We start from the raw sequence: 24,162 nt of genomic DNA, 5'->3' as shown, positions 1-24,162 counted from the left end.
GCAGTCCTCCTCCTTTCTCCCCACCTGCCTGAGGCCAGGCTCGGCTCACCTGCACCATCCTCCTTCCTTGTCCTGGGCCACCCTCCGTGGGATAGGGCAGCAGACTGACAGGCTTCCAGCCGGCAGAACAGAGGATGGGGATCGAGGGGCTCCCCGGGGCCCTTGATGCAGGCGCCACCAAGGAGAGCTGGCTGGCTCTGCACCCCGGCCTCCCTGGCAGTGGGTGGTGCTGAGGCCCTGCCCTGGCAGGAGTTGTGTTCGGCTGTGGCTCCAGTCCATGGAGGGCGGAGGGCGGAGGTTGGGAGGGAGGAAAAGAGGGAAGGAGGGGCCGAGCCTGGAAAGCCTGGGCCACAGGGCCACAACTGCCCTGGCAGAGGGAAGGGCCGGGCAGGGACCCAGGAGCAGGGGGACCCAAGCCCCAGCCCCTGCTTCAGCAGGGTCATCCCCTCACTAGCACACCCCCGTGCCAGGCTTGGCACCAGGAGCCAGTGAAGCGGTGGCTCCTCAGCATGGGGCTGAGGACCTGAAAGTGGCTGGCAGGTTTGAAATGACAGCCTGGGCTGGGGGGCTGGAAAGAGGGACAGGGATGGGGGGTGGGGCTCTCTGATGTGGAAGGGTGGCTGGACATTCCGGGTTTGCTATATCTACCCCCCACCCCGTGATTCCAGCAAGAATTCTGGCTCTCAGGCTTATTTCACAATGGAGGAAACTGAGGCCCAGAGAGGTTGAGAGGCTTGCCCAAGGCACCCAGTGAGGGGGGAGGGGCAGGCAGGCACCAGGCTTCCCAGGAAGGCATCTGTGCTCTTGACCAGCTGCTCAGAGCATGAAGGTAGCTTGCTCAGAACCTCCATTCCAGACAGAGGAAAAAGATGCTCAGACAGGGGGAAACCAGAAGGGGTGTGTGCACCCCGCCCCACCTCTGCCTCATACCTCTCTCCCCCTCCAGATCTTACTTCCCCAGCAAAGCCCTCACTAGCCCAGGTCAGAGCTCCCAGTGCGACATGTCAGGGGACTTGGGGGGCCGCGGGGGGTGGTGGGGCTGCCTGGGTTAACACTATTCACCCTTCGGGCCCTGCCCCAGGCACCCTCTCCTCCAGGAAGCCCTCCCTGACACCAGGCTGGGTCTGGTTACCTCCTGTAGACTCCATCCCAGGGCTGACCCCTCCAGGCCACCCCATCTCTGACATGTCTGTCTCCCCAATTCGTTCACACATTTCCTGAGCTCCCAGCACCTACCCGGCAGGCCTGTTGGAAGTCCTGACAATTCAGCAGTTAACCAACTTGACAAAACTCCCAGCTCCGAGGGGCTGATATTTGAGTAGGACTGCTCCCCAATGGGCTGGGGGCGGGGGTGTCCTGTGAGTGGCAGGGACTAGGTTCTTGCAGGTGACCTAGGACAGGTGCCCAGTCGACAGTGAGCCCGTGAGAACAGTGAGCTAGTGGCCCAGGCAGGCAGGTGGACAGAGACGCCTGTGTCCTTCCCACTCCCCCGCTCTGGCACCTCTACCGAGACTACTCCCACTGTAGCCAGCTCCCTGAGGACTTTATCACTGGGACCTGGAGGACCGCACCAGCTCCAAGGTCCTGGAAATCCCATCTCCCCTCCTCCTGTCTACCACCTGCCCACCAAGCCGGGGGCTCCCAGTCCGGCCTAGACTGGGCCTGGGGGACCCCAGAAGTCCTGGATCCCAGGCCACTCCCTCCTCTCTGGGGTGGAGCACCTGTCAGGCAGCCACCCAGAGAGAAGCCAAGTGGGTGGGCCCCCAGACCTTCCCAAACCGGACAGGCAGGTTTGGGCTCCCACTGGGGAGGCAGTCAGGATTGGGCAGTTTTGGTCAGCCCGGGGAAACCAGGTCCCAAGGGGAGGGGTTGGGGAGGAAAGGGAATGGAGGGAGGGAGCACCCTTCCCCCAGAAGTCGCAGTGGAAACAAGGGGTGCTCCTGGGGACAGGTCTCAGGAGCAGAGAGAGGATCCTCCAGGATCATCTCACACCGGGAACAAACTGTTATAAAACTTTGTAAACTACCCCCAAATGGAAACTAAACCAATAAACCCATGCAAAGTTCATCACTCGGATTCTCAACTATTGACACTCGGCCACATCTGGGCTTCAATTCTCCCCTTCCTTTTCTGTCTGTCTCTTGATGATCTGAACACATGGTTCCAAAGCCAATGGCACCACAGGGTAAACAGTGACAGGCCAGCACCCTCCTGGCAGCCCCAGCTCAGCCCTGGAGGCAACCTCTGCTAGAGTTTCCTTTTTTCCTTTCTGAGAGAGCTGACACAGGCATGTGCGTGGGCGTGTATGCACACACATGCTTGCACACCTTTTGTAAAAAACATAAATGGCAGCACAGCACACACACTATTCTGACCCTGCTTTTCCCCAAAACATTCCTTGGCTCCCCCGCACTCTTGGCGCCAGAGGAGCCTGGCAGCAAACGGTCCAGGGGAAGACACACTCCGGGGACCTAGCAAATGCTCTTCCTAGAAAGTGCTCTCCTGGGTATGTACCCGAGCAGAGTAGCAAAACCCAGCCTGCTGGCCTCAGGGACACGCGTGGGGAAGTGTGCGCAGCACAGTCTGAGCCAGCTAGGGAGACTGCAAACAACCCAAGTGCTGGTCCGTGGGAGCCGGATGATGACCTGGGATCTCCTGGCTCCAAGGGACAGTACTCGACAGTGAGAATAAATGACCCACAGCTACATGTGAGTGACCGCCAAAAATGACGAAGCACTATCTTATGACTTTGTTTAGGAAAAGCTCAAAGCTAGACAAGATGAAACGTGCTGTTTAGGGCTGCGCCCAGGGGGGCAGAAGCCAAAGAGAAGGCACAAGGCAGTGAGGGCCTGAGAGGGGCTCCTGGGGGGGCCGGCACCACCTGCTTCTTCATCTGGGGGGCGGCTATGTGGGTTTTCTCTTTCTAGTAACTGGTTATGCTACACATTCATGCCTTATGCACTTTTCGGGGTGTGTGCTAACAATATAAAATTGTGATGTTAAAGGCAAAGAAAAAAATATCTGCGTCTTAGTGATTTTCCAAGCCTAGATCTCTGCAAAGCGCTGCCGTGCTGCTTCAGCAGAGGCGTGGAAGGGTGGCTATGCCTGGAGCCAGTCCCCACGGGGCCAGAGAGGTGCTTGCCAGCCTCTTGCTCTTACAAATGGTGCCCCAGTGATACCCGTGTGCAGATGTCACTTCACAGGTGTGCCAGCACGGCTGTGGGCCACATGCCCAGAAGTGGGCTTGCGGGGCCAGGATCATGACTGCCAAGCTGCCCGCTCCCCCCCGCCCCATCTCCCCATCCCCCCAGTCCCCACAGCCTCCGGGCCCAGGCTGTTGTCAAGCTCCTGGCCAGTCAGACAGGTGGAGCCTGGCTCCTCTGAGCCTTCTTTTCATTTGCATTTTCTTAGGATGCACATCCTTTCATCGTTATAAAAGCCATCAGAATTCCTTGCCTGCTAAGTGAGGCCAGAAAGCCTTTGCTTATTTTCCCACGGGGGCCAGGGAGACCTTTGTAAAATCCAATTTACGCCCCTCTCCTGCTGCAACCCTATCAGGGCCCACAGAGCTAAAGCTACCTCCTCCCCAGGGACCCCCAGGCTCTTCCCGCCTCTCTGGGCTCATTTCCTCACCTTCCCTGCCACCGGTCATGGGTACCAAGGGCACGCAACCTCCTCCTCCTCCCTCAGAGATCCTGTCAACAGAAATCCAATGCATGTCCACCATGTGCCACCAGAGCTGAGGCTGGGGTGTAGCACGGTCCCTGCCTCGTGGGGCCTCTAGTCACGATCGCACAAATGAAATGTGAAATTCCGGCAGAGAAGGGCTGGCTGCAGGGATGAGAGTGTGGTGGAGCCGGGCCAGGGAGGGGCAGGAGCCAGGCCGGGGTGAGCCAGGGGAGCCGAGGTGTTAGGGACAGGCCTACACTTGGGAGCTAGAACGCTGGCTGCCCTGTCTGCGGAAGACAAGATCGAGGTGGCTTGAGTGGGTGTGGGGACAAGTGACAAGATGCAGCACTGCTCCCGGCAGCTGATGAAGGCAGCCAGGAGGGCGGGCCACTGAGAGAGGGGGACAGACCGCAGCTATGTCTGCCAAGAAAAAGTAACACTTGTTGGTGAGTCAGATATGGGGGCTGAGGACAAGGCAGGTGCCGGGGTGACCCTGAAACTGGGTAAACCACAGTGCCACCTTCCACAAGGGGGAGCCTGAGAGGATCTCCCAAAATGACAGGCCCCAGACCCTAGAATAGCTCTGTTCGGGAACAGAAGAAAGTGGAGGCGTCACTCCCCCCTGCCATGTGAAGTCCCACCTACACAGCTACAGCAATCAGACAGTGTGGATAAACACGCGGGTCAGTGAGCAGAAGAGAGAGCCCACGGACAGACCCCCACAAATATACACACTGGGTTTTAAAACACCGATTTTTCTTCTTTGCAGTGAAATATACACAATATTTATCATTTTGACCATTTGTAAAGCACATAATTCAGTGGCACTAAATATAGTTTTGCAGTGTCGTGAACATCGCTGTCTACACCCAGGACTTCATCATCCCCAACAAAAACCCTGCAGCTACTGAATGACGGCTCCCCATTCCCTCCTGCCTCCCAGCCCCCAGTAACCCCTATTCTCCTGTCTCTGAGTTTATATACCTATTCCAGGTATCTCACATAAGTGGGAGCTTATAATGTTTCTCCTCTGTCTGGCTTATTTGACTAAGTGTAACGTTTTCAAGGTCCATCCACTTGTAGCGTTTTTCAAAAGCTCATTCATTTTTATAGCTGAATAATGCCCTGCTGTCTGTATCTAACACATCTTGTATATCCACTCACCTGTTGATAGACACTTGGGCTCCTTCCACCTTTTAGCTAGTGTGAATGATGCCATCACCACCGCGGAGGTACAAGTATCTCCCCAAGTCTCTGCCTTCAATTCTTTTGGATATTTACCTAGGAGGAGGACTGCTAGGTGATTCGGCAGTTCTATATATAACCATTTGAACAACACCACACTGCTTTCCAAAGCGGCTGCACCATGCTACGTTTCCACCCCTGATGCATGAGGACTCCATCGATACCTGTGATTTTCCCTTGTTTTGGAAATAGCCATCTTCATAGGTGCAAAGTGGTATCTTATGGTGGTACCTTATTTTCTGGCGAAAAAGTATAAGCAACTGGATGGAAAAAAGAGCATTTTCCACAAACAGGTGCTGGAACTGCTGGATAGCCACATGCCCCAAAACTGGACTTTGATCTTAAACCGCATGCTTTGCACCAACGTGAACTTAATATTGGATCACAGACTCATATGTAAAACTAAAAAACCTTCAGATGCCAATTAGTCAAACCAACCCTCAGGATCTAAGGCCTCGCACAGAGTTGTTAGACTTGATACCAAAAGAGCCATAAAAGGAAAAATTAATAAAGTAGATCTCATCAAAATTAAAAACTTTTACTCTGCAAAAGTCCACGAGAGGAGGAAGAAAAACAAAACAGCTATGGATTAGGAGACAATATTTGCAAACCTATCTGACAAAGGACTAGTATCGAGGAGAGAGAAGGAATCTTCAAAATTCAACAATAACCCCCCCCCCCCAAAAAAAAACAGGTAGAAAATGAGCAGAAGGCATGAGGAGACATTTCACCAGAGATGATGCACAGATGTCTGAGAGACAGGCAAATTAAAGCCACAATGAGTTATCATTACCTGCCTAGTCGAACAGCTTAAAATTAAAAAAAAAAAAAAATAGCAACACTAAATGCTGGTGAAGATGCAGAGAAACTGGTTCATTCGCACGCTGCTTGGGGGAATGTAAAATGGTACAGCTGAAACGGTTTGGCAATTTCTTTACACATGCAGCTGCCCATACTGCCCAGCAATTGCACTTCTGGGTATTCATCTCAGAAATAAGTTATGTTCACACAAAAACCTGTACCTAACTGTTTATGGCAACTTTATTTGTCATAGCCCCCCACATGGAAACAGCCCAGGTGTCCCTCAACTGGTGAATGGTTAAACTGTGGTACGTCCAAACCATGGAATACTACTCAGCAAGAAAAAGGAATGGGCTATAGATATGGGGAACGGCCTGGATGACTCTCCAGAGAAGGCAGCTGAGTGAAAAAGAGCCAACCACAACATTACCTACGGTATGATTCCATTTACATAACATTCTTTCTGAAGTGTTCAACTTTTTTGCTTTTATATTTTATTTTTGAAAAGATTTTATTTATTTATTCATGAGATACACAGAGAGAGGTAGAGAGAGGCAGAGACACAGGCAGAGGGAGAAGCAGGCTCCATGCAGGGAGCCCAACGTGGGACTCGATCCTGGGACTCCAGGATCATGCCCTGAGCCAAAGGCAGGCACCAAACCACTGAGCCACCCAGGGATCCCCTGCTTTTATATTTTAAATTCTCCTTGTTGTTACAGTTCTTTACATTATGGTTGTGAAAACTGTTCCATAATACATTACATTCTTGAAATGCAGGGTTATAAAAATGGGGAATGGATAGACGAGTGGTTGCTGGGAGTTGGGGATGTGCCAGGGAGGGGATACGGCTATAAAAAGGCATCAGGAAGGATCCTTGTGATGGAATGTTCTGTATCTTGACTGTATCAATGTCGCTATCCTAGTTGTGGTCTCCTACCAACCAGAGTTTTGCAAGATGTTACCGCTGGGGGAGCAGGGGCTTTCTCTGTTATTTCTTACAACTGCCAGTGAATCTACAATTTTCTTGAAATACAAAGTTTAATTTAAAATATTAATAAATGATGAAAAATGCCAGACCCTTTCCCACCTTTGAGCCTCTGAACATGCTATTTGTTTTCCCTGAACACCCTTCCACACGCTAACTCTTGCTCTCTTTCAGCCCTAAGCTCAGCTGTCTCCTTTTCCAGGAAAGCTTCCCTGATTTCCTAGGCCCAGTCTTCTGGGCTTCCTCTACCACAGCCGTGTCTGTGCTCCCCCTCGAAGTCGCTCTGGACTGTCACCGATTGGTACTGTGTCTATCTCCATCACTAGACCACAAGTTCCATGAGGGAACACCATGGGCTGACCATTCACCAGTCCTTCCTGGGCCTCAGCCAGCACAGAGAAGAGGAACACAGTGAGCACCTAAAAAATGAATGAGTGAATGGCAACAGTGACAGTAATACCGACAGCTAGCGCTCATTACTTGGTTTCTATGGGCCACTCTCTTTTTGAGCACTTTACGTGAATGAAATAACAATACAATCCCATTTTACACACAAGCAAACTGAGGCTGACAGAGGCCCAAGGTCCCCCAGCTAGTAGGTGACAGAGCCTGGGGAGCAGACCCGGGCCTCCGCATCCACAGCCTTTGCTAGTACCGTTCACCCCAGAGGACTCTCTGGAAAAGGCTGGATGAGCCTGGCTAACAGGGGAAGCAAAGGGGTACAGGGGGCAACCAGAGAAGACATCATCCGGCCCCTGGCCCCCAATCCATTCCCATGTGCAGGGACAGGCAGACCCAGGATGATCTCAGAGGCCCCCTTATCCCTTAGGTGCTCAGGGAAGACCCCGTACATGTCAAGGGCCCATAACTGAACCCCAGTTGGTGCCCGGGGAAGCCAGTAGTACCCTCCATGGACAGAAGATGCCCACTGTCACTGGAGGCAGTGGTCTCAAGCTCCCAGAGTGCCCTCCTGATGCTTCCATCTGGCTACTGGCTGGGGGTGTCTCTGACCCCCGCCGGGGAGCCTTCCTATGGGCACAGGACTGAGTTTATCCACCTGGAGAAATCCCAGGAGCAAAATGTGGAGAGCAATGAGCAGCCAAGCGCTGGCGGTCTGGTACCATTGTACCCGGTTTCAAAAGCTGCAGAGCAACGTGGGAGACGTGGAAGGGACCACAGGGAGGCGTGCACACCTGCAGATGGGCACCGAGAGTGTCTTCTCTCTCTGCTGGGCAGAGTGCCTTGGGGGGGGGGGGTGGGCATCAGGTGACTAGGTGACTCTGTCCCCTTGGGGGCAGCTGGTATCTCCATCGATTCACAAAAATAGAGGCAACAATGAAAAGGAAGACAAGGGAGGTTGAATTTCTTTGACAAAGCTGGAAGAGCACGTAGAGCAGGGGGCCTTTGGGGTGCTGGTGATTCCAGTCTTCTTGATCTGGGAGGTGACAGGAGGGCGTATGCTTTTGATTACAATTATTCGTTACACTGTATGAGAGTTACACACTGCTCCACTTGGTCCTATTCCACACTCCCATGCGGTGAACAGCAGGGGCAGCAGCTCTGGCAGCTGGGAGCTTCGTCTCTACGCACACGGACCTTTTCTCTCTCTCAATCTCTCTCAAGCCCTATTTCTACACAGACACAAACATGCGCACATGCACACCCCAAAGTTGTAAACTGCTACCGTAATCAGAACAGCGGTCCTCCTTGGCCCCGTGCAGCTCTTGGCCTGTTTTCTGCAAGGGAAACAGAGGCCTGCGAGCAGCCAGCCCTGGAGCCCCCAGAGGCGGCCACAACACCGGGTCTCTCCACATCCCGGGCACTCTCGTGTCCTGCGGGGATCCCACTCTTCAGTGAGCCTTTCTGGCCTTGGGAACACACCCATCCGCAGTGTCCCTGCCCTGACCTGCCCTGGGGCACCAGCAGCCAGTCCTACAGAGTGAAAGGAGTACTTAAGATTGAAGGTTTAAAGTGTCCCCATGGCAGGGGCAGCTCCTGGCTGGCTCATCTGTGCCGGCTGCTGGACACACGAGACGGCGGCAAGGCCAGCACGAAGTGGCACGTTCAGGCACCCTGCTAGTGCAAAACAAGGCAGTGAGCAGGGTGCTGTCAACACGCCCATGTCTCAGAGGAGTAAAGTAAGGCTCAGAGAAGGGAGGTGCTGGTCCCAGGTCACACAGTGTGCGTCAGAGCCAGGAGTCCAAGGTAGATCTGACCCAGGCCCAAGTCCACGCACTTAACCATGTTCAGCCTCTCATTCGTTCATGCGCCCAATACCTGCATTATGCACGCAGTGTGTGCCCAGCACAGTTTTAGGTACTGGGGACACAGCAGTAAATAAATGTCCCCTCCTTCCCAGAGCTGACATTCCAGGGGGGCAGAGAAGACAATGAGAGGGAGAGGGCAAGGAGCGCAGTCGGGAAGGTCTGCGGGGAGGTGTGTGAGTGTGTGTGAGTGTGTGTGTGTGTGTGTGTGTGTGTGTGTGGCATCCGAGCTAGAACACAGGGCAGTGAGGTAGCCACGTGGCAACTCAGGGAAGAGCATTCAGAGCAGAGGGAATGGCCACCACAGACGCCCAAGGACCGAAGCCGGCCTGACACATGCCACAGTGTGCAAGGAGGCCAGCGTGGCCGGGAGGGCGGGAGGGCAGGAGGGAAAAGTGGTGGAGCTGAGGGCCAAGAGGCCCACGCTAAATGCAGAGGGACAGCGGCTCGCAGAGCATGCGCCAGGCGTCACGCCCTTTTCTGAACGGTCTCCGTCTGCCTGAGTCCTGACCACAGCCCCCGAGGGAGGTGTATCCCCATCGTGTTCCAGAGGAGGAGCGGGTGGAGGACGGGAAAGCTCCCCAGGGTGGGCCCGCTGGCCAAGGGCCAAGCCAGGGCAGGAGGGCGGCTCTGTGCCTAAAGATAACCACGGGGCCAGCCGAGGGTGACAGAGTCAAGGGTGGGGCTGGAGGCCAGGGATGGCCCTCGGCTGGGGGCCTAGGATCCGAGCAAAGCAGGAGCCCAAAGCTGAACATTCTGATGACAGGCAGTTGGTGGGAGCCGGAAGCTAATGCACGGCTCCTAAAAAAAGAGAAATTTTTTATTTCATCTACTCATTTTTTTAAATTTAATGGAATTTATTTTATTTTATCTTGATTTACATTTTATTTATCTTTTTTCAGTAATCTCCACACCCGACATGGGGCTTGAACTCACAACCCCAAGATCCAGAGTCAGCACGCTCCGCCGACTGAGCCAGCCAGGAACCCCCTAAATTTATTTTAAAAGTGACCCAGAAAAAAAAAAAGTGACCCAGACACTAATGTTGACCTGATGTTTATACGTATAGCACCAGCTGCGAAAGAAACAGAATCTGAATATAATCAAGCCCCCAGACCTAAGTCCCAACTGACAGGAAACAAAGGGGACAGAGGAACATGTCAAATGACACCAGGATTCGGCTGGATCCAGACTGGAAAAATTCTTGGGGACAAAGGACTAAGGTCTTTGGCAGATACACAACGCAAATAGCAAGCACACAAAAGCACCGATGCGAGAAATCCTACAAACTACAGAAGGCTCAAGGGACCTGTCAACCACAAGCAAAGCACAGACCTTGTCTAGATTCCAAATCAAACAAACAAATTGAAAAAGGATGATAAGACAATTGGGGAAATGTGAAGATCTTAAGGAATCACCAGCTCTTTTTTTTCTGTGACAACAGTATTGTGGGGTTTGTTTTTTAAGGCTCTTTAATCTCTTACAGGAGAAAAATCTGAAAAATGTATGGTTAAAGCATATGATATATGGGAATTGCTTTGAAAAAATCAGGGAGGTGGGGCCTGGGTTATAGATGAAAAAGCCTGGTCTTCACTGGTAATTGTGGGACACCGGGGACAGTGACGGGAATAGGGACAGGGACATGGGGAAGGCACGAGAGGCCATTCTTCCAAGCATGAGTGAACACTTCCATTATATGAAGGTTTTAAACATTTTGCAAAAGGAATGTGACCTAATGATAACAGCGAAGAATTATGGATAGCTCACCAGGTGAATCTTTGTTACTAAATCCAAACACATGGCCTGCCTCTAATAACCGTTAACAGTGACCACAGCCAAAGGGGCCATAATGACATAACGATGGCAGCGCTGTGCTGAGCGTCACACACGCCACTGACTCACTCGCTCCTCCCAGCTCCCCAGGGAGGCAGCAGGAATCTGTCTCCTCCTGCTCCAGATGTGGGAACCAACGCAGAGAGATCTGGGGCTCCGGGCCCGGCCCGAGGTGACAAAGGAAGAAAGCCAGAGCCGGAGGGCCCAATGGGGAGCCCTTGCCCCGAGTGGGTGCGGGAGAGGTGGCTGGTGAGCCCCGGTGAGTGGGGACACACAAGAGCCCTGGACTCATTCCCCCTCATTCCCATTGAAAAGTAACCGCTCCTGCGCTGTAATATGCACATCTTCGCATGAGCCTTTGCTGAAATCAAACCTTTGGTCACCCCACAGGAGCCTGAAAATGGTAACTGGCCACAGATGACGCCAGCAGACTTCTGGGCCCACGGAAGGATCCTGGGCCACAGGATCTGTCACGTCAGGGTCCGCCTGCCTGGACAGTCCCTCCTCGAGGTTGCAAAGCTGGCCCCAGTACCCGTGAGTGTCAGGGGGACACGTGCCCCTCACCCCCACTCCAGGTGCCCACAGAAGTGAGGGAGGCTGGCAAGGTGACATCGGCCTCCTTCCCATCCTGCCCTGGGCCTGTGGGAAACCACCTCCCTCTATGGCTTTGGCAGGGTCCTGGCTAATGGGGGAAGCCAGGGAAGCTTCAACCCAGGAGAAGGGAAGCAGAAATTGCGGGCAGGGAAAGGGAGAGACACAAAAGGCAGAGACATGGAGAGAAAGAGGATTGGAGGGAGACAGAGAAGGCCACCCACCAGGAACCTGGAGGATCCAGGCCCAGAAGACAGGACGACACAGAGGCTGGACCTCCCGCAAGGAAGCCCCTGGGCCTCAGCTGCCTCGGCCAAAATGCGGGAAAACAGTCCTATTTTCTGACAACATACTTGTGGGGGTGACATGGCTCAATCATGCCATGTCAGAGGCCTAGAAAAGTGCCCCAAACGTTGCAAAAGTGAACACATTTGCTATCACTTCTGGAGGCCAGTGGCTCTCATCCTAGCAAGTCACACAGGCAGCTTAAAAACAACACCCCCTCCCCCAATTGATGCTCAGGCCCCACAGCCAGAGACTGGGATTCAAATGGTCTAGGCTTGGGCCCCTGTGTGGTTGCCCCCTCCACCATACAGGGGAGCGGCAGGGGCAGCGCCCAAGAGGCCCCCTGCCCCCTGCCTGCCCGCCCTCCCCCACCTTGGGCCACAGGGAGTCTGGGGCCTGCTGAGGAATGCAAGGAATGAAGTCAGGCCTGGCACAGCCATCTCCCTGTCCCCTCCCCTTCCACAAACTCCCAGGAGCCCATATCATGTGTCTGGTCCAGGCAAAAGCCTCCCCTGGGGAGGCAGCAGCTAGCTCTAGGTCCTCCGCCCTGCATCCCTACTCCCAGCCTTCTCCTCCTGGGTCCTCTCCAGCTCACATGCTGGACCACAAGGCCCGGGCCAGGGGTCCCCTTCACGAAGCACTTATCAGTGGTGGGGTGAGTGGCCCTGACAGCCAACAAGGAGCCCACAGAGCTTATCACCTGCTCTGGTGTGTGTGTGTGTGTGTGTGTGTGTGTGTGTGTGTGACCTGAGACAGCTTCCCAGAGGAGGTGACCTTTAGGTCAAGGCACAAAGAATACATGACAGAAGAGCACTTACCAGAGGTCAGCAAGGCTAAAGTGCAAGCAGAAGGGGCCAGGGCCTGGTCCACCAGGGGAGGGCCCTCTCCCCAGCCAGTGGGGGACATGGAAGGAATTTAAGCAGAGAAGGGCCCCCCTGCACTGACCTCAGCCACACCTGCTGCCCCACTGCAGAGTGCCGGGGGATCCCCAGGTCCTGCCACCCCCGCGGGGTAGGGTTGGGCCCTAGCTCCTTCCTGCCATGCTGTGAGGAGACCCCACCAGAGTTGCTTCCCGCAGACCTGAGCCTGTTCCCCGATAATTAAACCGTAAGCTGATTAGTCAAGGAAAACCTTTAATTAGCCCTTGAAATCATTCAGGGAAATTACAACCTCCTCTCCGGGCACCCTGCCCACCCTCTGCCAGGGACCAGGAGTGATGCCAGGAAGGAAGCAGGGTTAGGGGTGGTGTGTGTGAGGTGGGCTCCTGCCCCTAAAGTGAGCCTCACCCGGCAAAGACCAAACCTAGGGTGCAAGATGCCTCTCAGGGGAAGAAGCCCAGACTCCCCAGGCCACACCACAAAGTGCCTCAGCATAGATCTAACAAGGAGTGGGCAAGGACTGTGCTGGAAAAGTGTGGCGCTCTCCTGAGAGACCTTAGAGAAAACAAATAAATGGAGAGACAGACCACGTTCATGCACTGGGAGACCCAATGTCAGGTCTGTGTGTGTGACGAGATGCTTGTCTAATATTTAAGTAGAATTCAGAAAGCCTAGGATGGCCGAGACACTCTTGAGAAGAACAAGTAGGAGTGCTTGCTCTCCCTGTGATCAAAACTTCTGATCAACTAGAGAGATACGGCCAGGGTGGCAGTGATGCAGGAATAGGCCAAAAGGTCACGAGAAAAGGACAGGGCATCCAGCAACACACCCACTTATACAGACACATGACTTAGGGTAACGGTGGCCGTGGGGAAAAGTCAGTCTGTTCCTAATAAACGATACTTGGGTGATTGGGGATCCAGGTGAAAAATAGGAAACTGGATGCCTACCTCACACCACACACACACACACACACACACACACACACACACACAATATTCCAGAGCAAAGAAAGGTGAGAAGCAGAACTATAAAGTGATGCATTTGACTAGATTAAAATTAAGCGCTTCCGTTCACCAAAAGACACCACAATGGAAGTGCAAAGATGAGCAGCAGGCGGGGAGCGTTATAGCACCTTAGAAACAAAGGCTCTCATCCAGAACCTAGGATTTAACTCAAAGAAGTAACAAATAAGACTGCAGACAGCCCAACGGGAAGTAGGCAAGTGACTTAAATGAGCTCTTCCCAAGGGAGGAGCCCCGGCTGTTCCAGGAACAGGTGAAAAGCCGCTCCGGGGAGATGCAAATCTGCACCCAGAGGAGATACCACCAGACCTGGTATCTCAGCACCAGCTTGCAGGATGGGCTGGCATCACCCCCGGTGCCACCCTTACCCTCCCCACCTGTGACATGGGATCCCAGGAAGGCCTGGGCACACGCAGGGAGCGCTACCCTTGGGGCACCGGGCAAACCTTCAATTAGTTTTCCCTACAAGTCAGCCTAAGGAATAAGCACTCCCCAGACCCAAGGTCATTTCAGGCCTTCCCGTGCCTCCGAGCGGGGATGCCCCAGAAGGCTGAGTCCAAGAGACAGACGCCAAATGGGTAGCAACTGGATCTGTTTATCCACCAACCACTGTGTCCCTGGGGAATCACAAAGGGCCAGGCGCTCGAGAGCATATGTAGGAGGAAAAGGCCAACGACCACATTCATATTTATACACCAGGCACTGGCCTAAGTATGTTAGGAGCCGAACTTCAGAGATGCCCTAGAACACGCGAGTGGCCTCGATTCTAGGGAAGAATGGAGAGGTGGAGAGGCCCGAGTGGCTGTCTGCACTCAAATCCAGACCGGAGGCAGAGCCGACAGTGATGTTAGCTGCCCTTCAGCTCCTCAGAGACCCCTGCCCTCTGCCCTGCCGTCCCCTCCCTCAGTCGATTCCTGCTCACCCTTCCAGTGGCATTCGCTCCGCACTCAGGGTAGATCCCCCGCCACGCTCTGCTCTCGGGCAGCACCACTTACAGCTTATCACGGCTCGTTCACTCCCTCCCCCTCCACCAGCAATTATTGAGCAACCATGGCACACACATCACGTATCAAGCTGAGGTTACAGCAAGGGACACAGGAAGAGTCCCCTGCCACAATCCCCCTCCCAACCCAGGAAGCCAAGTTATGAGGGGCAAGGAGGACAAAAAGCAAAAGATGCACAAATTGTAATGTAATGTAAGCAGCGATGATGAGTGCTACAAAGAGAATCAAGCCCGGGAAGGTAGGAGGAGAGAGTGACAGGTTGCAGACAGGCAGCATGAACCAAAGGCCCTGAGGCAGGACCCAGCCTGGAATGTTCCAGGAGCAGCGTGGTAGGAGAGGAGGGGAAGCTGGCAGGAAAACTGGGCCAGGATCTCATGACTGCCCTCTCCCCTCCCCCCACAGGGAGATGAAGCCACAGGAGGGTCCTCAGCAGGGCAGGGACATGATCCGACCCTGATCCTGACCCCCTCTGGCTTCATGTGAGGACAGACGGTGGGAGCAATGGGGAAAGTGGGGGGACGGGGGTGGCTCAAGCGGCGGCTGCCACAGAGGAAGAGTGAAAGGTGCCAGGTTCTGCTCTGCAGGTAGACCAAGTGGCGTTCCTGCCACCGTGGATGTGAAGGAAAAGGATGAGCGGAGTCAGGATGCCACCGGACTCCTGGCCCAGTCGAGAAGATGGATGGGGTGCCCACTAATGAGGCAGGGTCACAGTGTGTGTGTGTGTGTGTGTGTGTGTGTGTGGCAGGGAGAGATGGGGGCCTGGGAGTCCAGCTTATTTCTCCTGCCTGCATGTGGATCTGGGACCAAGGTCTGTCTCCTGCAAGGCGGAGCTCACTGAGGGCCCCTGCTGTGCTCACCTCTGGTTCCCGTGGCCCCAGCAGAGCACTTATTAGGGAATAAGCACTGGCTCCTACTGGTAGGACAGGAAAGAGCGGGCATGGACAGGAACACGGGAATGAAGAAATAACACGACGGACAAGCGCAGGTTACTTCTGCGGCGGGACAGTATATAAAACGTTCCAAGGTCAATGAAGAAGTCTGACACACCCGACGTGTGGTGCGCACTGGTGCGCAACCCTACCCTCCGACCCAAGCCAGGCGCCCTGACTAGCCTCCCCGGAGAGCTGCGTGCACGCATGGCCCAGGCGGCGTGTTCAAGGACATTCACCCCTGCAGGCCCGGAGGCAGAGAGCTCGGCTCTGGTGTGTCCTCACAATAGAAGAGCGCACAGCAGCCAGGGTGGACGCTACTGACACGCTCGACTGCGTGGCCGGACCCCACAGACTCGGGATAAAGAAGGCAGCCGCAAACAAGACGGGCCGGGAGGATTCCATTTCTGTGACGTTCAAAAGCGGGCAAGGTGGCATTCTGTAAATTCAGGGATGCACGCCTGGCAGGGACCCTGCAAAAGCAGGGACACGGGGACCCCCAAGGTCAGGGGAGTGATCACTCCTGGGGTCGTGACCAAGAGGGTGACAGCGGGTTCCTAGCGTGCAGCGCTGGGTCTCCCCCTGGGTGTGGCGAGGTGTTTGTTCATCTCGTAATTACATTAAGCTGACATCTGCACTTGTTAGGCACATTTCCGGAGGCACATTATGCTTCGCGATTATTAAAGCTTTAATAGTAGTAGAATCATAAACGTACCTAACTAGGTATACACAACACGGATCTCAGAGCCCAGTAATCGGGGCCAGGCTGCCGTGGAAGGTCTGGGGGAAGGGAGGACGGGGAGGACGGGGCTGCTGAGGCCCCTGTGGGCAGCAGAGGAGGGGTCCCCTGGGAGAGAGGAGGCGCACTGCCTGGGGGGTCCTCACCTGAGGGAGGTACCCTGAAGAGCCCTGCCTTCGGGCCATGTCCTACTTTCTCCCCATTGCTCACCCTGACCGTGGAGGGGAGGAGGTGGGAGAGCAGGAGAGGAGCGGGAGGAGGGCGGGAAGAGGCCCACGATAGCAGGCGCTTGGCTTCCCTTCCCTTCCCTTCCCTTCCCCTGGTGTGGGAGTGGCTGAAACCAGCCCGGGGAAGCCAGCCCGCACCCACCAAGCAGCACAATGCCGCTTTATCAGGAGTTTCCAGGGCTGGGCCTGGCACCTAGGGGTGGAAGCGGGGAGGGCCTGGGAGGGAACGAGCTATCTGGGGACCCTGCCCGGGGCCCCCACCTGTCTGGGTGCTCCCCTCCAAAGCTCTGCTGCAGCCAGCCAGGAAGGAAGACCCAATGGGGGGGGGGGGCAGGGAGGGAAAGCCCTCTAATCCCTCAGGCTTAGCTCCGGGGGTGGCAGAGGGAGTGCAGAGGGAGTGCGGCACAGTGGTTAGGAGCCCACTGGGTAGTGACCCCAGGCAAGCCTCCCAGGTTCTCAATCTCCTCCCCTGTGAAAGGGGAATAATAGCAACGCCTACATGTTGGGGTGCTGGGAGGGTCCAATGAGTTAGCTCACCGGAAGCGCTCAGGATGAGGCCTGTTACAGTAATGATACAGAGGAAGGCTAGGACTGTTACCACTAGCAGCTAACAGCCTTTGAGCACTCACTATGCATTTTGCCTGATGATTATGCATTTACAGGCTCTAAACCCCCCTTTGAAGACGTACCATTATCCTCTCCATTTTGTAGACTGGGACACCAGAGCACAGAGCAGTTAAGTGACTCGTCGGGGATCACACAGCTAGTAGCAGGACAGCCGGCTCCAAAGCCCGTGCCCTTCACCTCCACTGTTACCACACAAGTTAAGAACTCCAGGTCGGAGCCATGTAGGCCTGGGTTCCAGTCCTGGATCTGCCACTGCTCTGCTGAGGGGTTGCCAGCCTGTGCCTCAGTTTCCCCTTCTCAGGGAAAGTAAAAATACCACGTAGAGACAACAGCTCCTGGGAAAGGAAGCCCAGATGGCTTTCAACAAACACAAAGAGGCTCCGCTTTGCTCACATTAAGATCCGAACCACCACGAGGGCCATCTGGCACCTTACCTGACCGGCAAAGGTCAAAGCATCCGCTAAGGCCCCAAGCAGGTGGCCAGCCGGTGCCGGCAGACGCTGGGGCTGGGCTGTAGGCGGGCGCACGCTCTCGGGCGGGCCTGCACATCCCAGGCCCCCGAGCCCTCCCCCAGAGACGCACCCTGGGCTGTGCCCGCACGGGTGTGCAGCCCTGCTCGGGGAGGGCCAGGCCGGCCACCGGAGCCGTCGGCGGGAACACGTGCGCGTCGGGGAGGCTACGCAGTCACGGACAGCACCAGGAGACGCTCCAGGCCCTCGCGCACGCCTGCGGAGCGAAAAGGGCCGGGGTGAGGGCAGAACGCAAACCTGGGAAGTGGGCTCCATCTGGGTAGAGACAAAGGGGGCAGAGCACGTGCAGGGACAAGTATCTTGAGACAGAGGAGCTGCTGCCAACAATGGCTCTCTGGGAAGGGGACTGGCCACCAGGCTGGGACCGGGATTTCCCTGCCACCAGCAGGGCGCGCCTTCTCCACTATTATTTAGGGGACAGGGCAATGCGTGTGCACGGCACAACAACGCGCCTTCTCCAAATGCGAGCGCTGGGGAAGAGAACTGCGGCTAATAACGTGTCCCGGCCGGGCTGCTGGGCAGAGCCAGGGCTGGCGGGCCGCGCCGGGAGCACCGATCACCAGGGGCTGGGAGCAGCCGGCGGGACGGGGCGCGGGGAAACGGAAATTGTTAAAATTGTTGAATTATTAAATTGTTACCACAAGCTTACTGTGTGCCAGGAGACTTGGGAAGCTCTTTACGGTATGATCCACAATCCTCCCAACGGCCCACTTAACAGGTGAGGGATGGGAGGCCCACGGAGGCTCCGGCTCTGTCCCAGAGGCCCCAGCTAGGGGGTCAGGGACATGTGCGAACCGGACCATGTGGCCTCGGCAGGGAAGTGGCCACTGGCCCCCGGGGGTTTGCGGCAGCACCTGGGGAAAGGCAGGGCAGGGCCCGAGGGTCCCAGGAGACAGGCTGCAGTGAGTGGTGGCTTCGGTTGCATCTGCCATAGCCGGCTCCCCTGGGACCTGGGAAAGCTCCTGGCCCTCCTTGCTCCCCCACCCCCGACACCTTCCTGTGGGCCCAGGCACCTGGCAGAAAACAAGCCCCAGCCCCGGAAGGGTGGCGGGGGCGGGAAGGGTCCCATTTCCCTGGCCGTGACTTGGAAGGAGGCTGCTTCCTGCTGGCAGCATCTGTGGCCGCCTGGCTCGGGTGATGGGATAAACAGCTGCTGGGGACACCCCGACCGGCGTCTGGCCAGGAAGTCTGGTTTACTGTGAGCCAGCAGGACAAGGAGGGGTGAGGCAGTGGATAAGAGTTGAGGGGGCCCCTGAGGGAGGTAGGGACCCAGGGCCCAGAAACAACCCAGGTTTGACAGACCTCCAAGGAGCTTCCATCCAAAGAGGAGCCTGGGTAAGAACCAAATGGACAGGAAGTGGACTTGTCTCACGCAAACCACTTCCAAATCACTGGAGGGCAGCCACCACAAGCAGTGACTCTAGAGTCTGCAGGCCTGGAGTTCAAGTCCCTGGGCAGCCTTCGGCATGCCACGTACCTCTGTGGGTCTCAGTTTTCTCATCTCTGAAGTGGGGATAGTAACATACCTACCTTGTAGGCTGTTGTGGAGATCAAATGGGTGAATCTGGGTAAAGTAGAGGCGCCTGCGTGGTGCAGTCGGCTAGGCGTCCCACTCTCGATTTCGGCTCAGGTCAGGATATCAGGGTTGTGAGACTTGAGCCCTGCATTGGGCTCTGCACTGGGCATGGAGCTTGCTCAAGATTCTCTCTTCCTCTGCCCCTCACCCCTGTGCATGCCTGTGTGCGTGCTCTTGCTCTCTCTTTCTCTCTCTCAAATAAAAATAAGAAAATCTTTAAAAATATATATGGGTAAAGTCCTCACAATCTTGGCAGCACACAGATCCCTCCTCCATCGCTGCCCCCCTCATCCTATCCACCCTCATCTGCTGCTTGGACCATTACAGCAGCCTCCCCGTGGGTCTCCCTGCTGTTGCACCCCACGATCCGCTCCCCGCATGGCAACATGAGTAATCTTTATAAAATGGAAACTAGATGTTGTTTAAAGCCTCCCAGTGACTCCCCATTACACACAAAACGAAATCCACACTCCTTACCTCAGCCTGCCAGCCTCTGGTCTATCTGCCACATCTTCCCCACCTTCCTGACCTCACTGCCTACTCTGCCACATGGGCCTCCTTGATGGTACTTGACCATCCCGAGCTCATTTGCACCTCAGGACCTTTGCACTTCCTGTACCCACTACCCACTCTATTCTTTCCACCTCCTTTCTTAGGCCTGGCTCACTCTTTCTCATTGGTCAGATGTCTCCATCCCCCGGGCTGGGTCAGGAGGCTCTTTTAGAGTCCTGCAGTCCCTGTGCCTCCTGTATCCTAGCGTTGATGCTTCTGCTTGTGCTTCCCTATCCCAGGCCTGACACTCTGGGCTGTCATTGTCTGGGGATGGGTCTGTCTTCCTTTGTATACTAAAATCCATGCATGCAGGGCTAGGGCTGTGTTGGCTGCCAGGGGGACCAGTGCTCACACCCAGAAAGAGTGTAACAAGGCTCTGCCCATCCCTTTCCACACTTTGCCTCCTTCCTCCCTCAAGTCAGTACAGCTTCCTTTCCCACTAGCAGCCCTGAGAGATGCCTCCCAAGGAGAGGCAGTGAAGGGTCAAAGTTGTGGTCACTGTCCTGGAGGTCCTAAAGGGCAAAAGCCTGGATGTGGAGGCTTGGTGGGTGTCAGGCCCCAGCTAAGCCCACCACGTGAACCATCTCCCCAGCTATTCTCAGTCAGCCCGGGGGGCCATAAACCCACCATCTCAGGGCCACAAACTTGCCACAAAGCAGGATGTGGAGTGAAGGGAACCCTTGAGCCCTGTTGGAAAGTGGACTGGTACAATTGGTTAGGAGAACGATTTAGAAGGTCCAGGATTTCCACTGTGAGCCACATGCCCAAGAGAGACTCTGGCCACAAGTATACAAGGAAATGCATTCTAGACTGTTCAATGCAGCATTGTCACTCTCCTAATGGGAAACCACCCAAGTGTCCCCCAAAAGGTGAAAAAGTAACTCCTATGTGGCACAATCATGAAAAGAAACACTTGCAGCAGGAACAAGGAATCCTACAACTATACACATTCTCACGGAGAGAAATGCAAACTCTGATGTGGAGCAGAAAGGGCAGGCTGTTTACCGGGATGCCACTTACATCATCCGTAAAACTGGAGAACAGTGGCGGTCAACCCTGGCTGGCCATGAGGACCACATACTGACACCCGCCCCACCCCAGACCAAGTGAATCCAAGTCGGAGTCTCCATGGCTGGCCTGGGCCACGACAGTTTTGAAAGCTCTCCAGGTGACTGCAGCGTGCAGCCAGGGTTGAGAGCTGTTGCTCTATCATCTGCGAACACATTCAAGGGTAGGAACGGTAGGAAGACCTGCAGAGAGACGCTAGACACCAAATCCAGTGCAGGGATAATGCAGGCGGGGAGGCCGGGGAGGGAGGGGGACATCCAGGCTGTGAGTTTAGTCCCAGGCCCGACGCTGGAGGCGTGGATGCTCTGTTATGTTGAAAGCTTTACTTTTCCCCTCCCCGATTTAAAATGTATCATGAGGAACAAAACCGGCAAATAAGAAATCACCTGCCTCAGGTCCCATGGCTGGTGACAGGGCAGGGACCTGAATTCGGGTCTCCGATGCCAAAACCCTAGCTGCCCTTATCTGTGCAGCCAAGCCTGGGATGCTGAGCAAGCTGGAACCACGAGGGCATGAGGTTGGGCCAGCCTCGCAGGACTGCCTGGCAGTGTGCCCACCCGGTGACCCTGCTAGAGCTGGAGGGGGTGCAGGGCAGCTGCTTGAGAGAGCCCAGGAGGCAGGTGGGGTGGGGCCCTCCCTCATTTCTGAGGTCCTCCCCAGGTGGTGGCAGCAGCAGGACTAATGCCAACACGGTGCGTAGCAGGTGCCAGGCCCGGGGCCACGCGCTTCACACTCTGTGCCCTCGTGGCCATCCTGTGACGTGGCCGTTATCATTTCCATTTTGCAGAGGAAGAAACTGAGGCCCAGAAAGTTAAGCAGGTTGCCCACGGCCACAAAGCCTGAGTGATGGAGCTGTGTGTGCAGCAGGCATCCCGCTCTAGCAGCTGCTCCCTGAACCAGTCCTCAGTACTTACGCTCCAGGTACAGGGCAGCTGCTCAGCAGCCCCTGCTCCACTGCCCCCCGACCCCTGGGGACCAGGCACCCTGGGGGTCCAGATTAGCCCCGTATCACTGGCTGGGGGTCTGGTTCCAGTCTGCTCCCACCAAGGGACACCGAGAGCCCTCGGAGGCCCGGGGTTCTGTGTCTTGCCCGCTGCTGCCGTCTCAGCACCCAGCACAGTGTCCGACATCCAACCACCAGCCACCAAGCATCCTCCGCTGGCCAGGCTGCTTCAGGCGGGGATTCAGGGAAGGAACAGCAAGGAGAAATTCCTGCTGCGTGGGCCCCACGTTCTTTGGGGAGGGAGGGGGGGAGGCGGACAACACATGGTGCCCTGACAAACAAGGTAAGAACAGAGCAAAGCCCTGGGGAGAAAACAAGAGAGTGAGATAAAGGGTGTGTGAGGGACAGTGAGGGCCCCCGGTGGTGCTGGTAGGGCTGCACGTGGGAGACTGCGAGTGGGGGGCGGGCGGGGAAAGGATTCTGGGCAGAGGGAAGAGGAACATCAAAGACCTGGAGGGTGGCATATGCCTACAGAGTTGAAGAAAGCAAAGAGGCCAGTGGGGTTGGACCTTGACAAGGGACCCGGAGAGCAGAAGGAAATGTCGTGGGAGCCATGTGGGACCACCATGAGAGCTTGGGGTTTTAAGTACAGAGAACACTCGGCCTTGTACTGGGTTCCCTTCAGGGACATCCTCCCCAGCCAGAAGCCCATCAGACTCACTTGGACTCGGGGCCACCCACAAACACCCCCACCCCCGTAGGTCCATGAGAACTTTTCTTCCCAGATCACACCCTCCCAAGGAGCCCAGAGACAATCCATTCCAGTCCGGGGAGTGGCTCAGCCCTGCCCAGCCCCCTGCTTCCAGGACAGGAACGTCCTTTAACAATCTACAGTGTAACAACCCAGAGGCAGGAGCTCTGGAATCCGTCAGACCCAGCTTGGAACCCGCCTCCTGTTACTCAGCAGAAGGTACCCGAGCCTCAGTTTTCCTGTCTGTAAAGTGGGTCTATCCAGGACCCACCTCACAAGCTCGTGGTATAAAGAATCAAGAGCGGCGAGCACGGCGTTAGGCCTCATTAAATATTAGCCAAAGTTACGATTGCCCGAGAAGCAGTAGAGCCTGGTACCACCGGGCCCAGAACTCCGGTCTGAATCCCAGCCCCGCAACTTCTTCATTGGATGATCCTGGGCAGATCGCTTGGGCTCTTAATGACAGCGCCAACCCTATAAGGCTGCGGAGAGGGTAAATACGTGTAAAGCGTCCAAGTGACCGGGCACATAGTAATTCACGAGTGTTGCTCTTCTTTTCGTTATCTGTGGGGGCGGGCTCCCCTTTACCGGCCAGGAAGCACCTTTGATGGCTCTGGGACATCCCTCCCGTCCTACCCAGCAATGGATCCCACTGGGGTCTTAACTGTTGACCCTCAGGTCCATCATCTGTCACACTCTGACCTTTGCCCCCTCTGGCCACGCCCCACACTTGAGCCCTTAAAAAGGTGGCCCCCAACCTCAGTCTCGGGCATCTGCTCCGCCGGTTGCTGCCGCAAACCCGCAGCCCGCCGCCCCGGGGGCTGTGATCTCCGACTCCGGTAAGCGCGCCCTCCCTTCAAATGACTCGCTTTGACCCCCATTTTATGACCCTCGCCCCGACCCCCTCCAAAGGGCCCCACTTCAAATTTCGAACTTCGAGGTCCCCTTCGCCACGCCCCCTTCGCCACTCTGACCTCTGACCTCTTCTACACCACCCTCCCCGGCGGCACTGACCCCCGACCTCTCCGACGCGACCCTTCCCTCTTCGAGTGAACTTTGACCCCCGCGGCCCCGCCCCCTACTTGCGTAAACGCTCCCCCACCGCCATGGCCCGGCCCACCCCAATCTCCAGGCCAGGCCGCTGATCCTACCGGCTCGGCGCTGCAGTTGCTCGCGGCCTAGCAGCTCGACTCGGAATCCCGAACCCTCACACCACCCTCAGCTCTCTTGCGCCGCCGCCACCGCGGCCACTGCCGCCGCCATGTTAAATCCCCAACGAACATCCGGGGCTTTCCCCCCTCGCCGCCCACCAGTCCCCATAGCAACGGGGCTGACCGGGCAGGGGGCAGGGCCCGTCCAGGGGCGGAGCTGGGCCGCCGGCAGAGCTCGCTCCAGCCTCTGATTGGTGCAGATTGTCCAATCGGAGCCCTTCGGGCAGAAAATGCCGAGCGGAGATTGGAAAATTTGGAAAGGGTGCGGGGAAGCTGGCTCCCCGCCCAATCAGGTTCTTAAAGGGGAAATGACCCTCCGCGTGCAGCAGTCGCACCTTACACCAAAAAACCGAGTAAGCGGGTGGAAGGCAGTAATGGGTAACAATGGCCAGAAACAGTTACCAAGCACTTATGTTCCAGACACCCGGC

The 24,162-nt window shown here is 55.8% G+C and overlaps 1 protein-coding gene across 3 annotated transcripts in view; it reads right to left on the bottom strand.

Moving 5' to 3' along the window:
- Positions 1-23,849, bottom strand: part of PAK4 (p21 (RAC1) activated kinase 4) — a 43,087-nt gene extending 19,238 nt beyond the window's left edge. For 2 of the 3 annotated variants that reach the window (XM_026010087.2, XM_026010090.2), the window contains exon 1: positions 23,674-23,849. The gene's annotated coding sequence lies outside the window, so the exon portion shown is untranslated. Of the gene's footprint in view, positions 1-49; positions 363-23,673 lie in introns of those variants that run through there. The other variant, XM_072752123.1, reaches the window with a different exon arrangement.
- Between the last annotated feature and the right edge of the window lie 313 nt (positions 23,850-24,162).

This window comes from Vulpes vulpes, chromosome 1 (assembly GCF_048418805.1).
Source record: "Vulpes vulpes isolate BD-2025 chromosome 1, VulVul3, whole genome shotgun sequence".
NCBI lineage: Eukaryota > Metazoa > Chordata > Mammalia > Carnivora > Canidae > Vulpes > Vulpes vulpes.
This window is presented reverse-complemented; position numbering and strand designations above follow the sequence as displayed.